This window comes from Acyrthosiphon pisum, chromosome A1 (assembly GCF_005508785.2).
Source record: "Acyrthosiphon pisum isolate AL4f chromosome A1, pea_aphid_22Mar2018_4r6ur, whole genome shotgun sequence".
NCBI classification, from domain to species: Eukaryota; Metazoa; Arthropoda; class Insecta; order Hemiptera; family Aphididae; genus Acyrthosiphon; species Acyrthosiphon pisum.
In genome coordinates this window covers 2,063,942-2,065,153 of record NC_042494.1, presented here as the reverse complement: position 1 = coordinate 2,065,153, position 1,212 = coordinate 2,063,942, and positions in this window count along the sequence as shown.

The following is a 1,212-nucleotide window of genomic DNA, read 5'->3' as shown; positions in this document are numbered from 1 at the left end:
TTCTCTCCATCTGATTCCTGGTCCTATCGATTTTATGTCCTTCTTTACACAGTCTTCCCACCTCAACCTGGGTCTTCCTAAAGGTCTTTTCCCTATAGGTTCTTCCTCTATTACCAGCCTAACAAGAGATCCTTGCTTACGCCAGGCATGACCTCCCCACATGAGTCTTCTTTTTGTTATCTCTTTAATTATATCAGGCCTCTGAAACTGCATTTGAATTTCATAATTATGCAATTTCCTCCATTCGTTTGTTTGGTTATCAAAGACCGGTCCATATATTTTTCTTAAAACCTTTCTTTCGAATACTCCTAGTCTCTGTTCTTCGGCTTTTCTCAGTGCCCACGTCTCAGATCCGTACATGACAATAGGTCGTAATAATGTCATGTACATTCTTATTTTTAAATTTTTAGAGAGGGTCCTAGATTTCAGTACTGTGTACATATTGTGAGGACTAAGGAGCAAAATGGTATGCAACCTCTTAAAACCATTTATTTTATTTTTTGTCCCAATTTAAATGCAATAAACCATCAGCCGTCACAACATACCAAAATTAAGAATTTCGAAAATATGGTATTAGTGGTATAATTCAGCCCCCTGCCATTCGAAATTATTATTTTTAATATTTTGTTATAAATATAGTTAGGTAGGACTTTTTTTATATTATAATAATAATTATGATTCTAATGTATTCATTAGTTTCTATTTTTTGATTAAACAATAAGATAGTAAGATACGACTTTGTGAAACACCTTAAAAGAAAAAAGTTCCAAATAGTTCGGCCACTGGCCCCGGGGCCCATTTTTATGATTTAACGAGGGGCCAAGGGGTTCTTCGCATCCCTAGCACCCCCGGGTTGTTGCGACACTGTCTTTGATATAATTTTATCGATTCAATAAGTAGAGTACATAAACAGACCTCAGTTTGGTTCTTAGATAAGTAATATTTGGGTATAATAATAGTATGGATTATGATAATAGTAATATACTGAAAAGTGTTCCTTCTAAGAGGATGGAACATTAAAATCAGGGTCTATCTTACATAGATTAATTTAAGATATGGGTCATGGGAGTACAGGGAAAACAGCTATTTAAATTTTCAATTGTGTGTTCACAAGGTTTGAATTAAGGTATCATAAACCTTGAATACAAATTATTGAGAACAATTTTAACAGTATTTTACTTGGAAGATTTATTTTAAATGTTTGTTATTAAA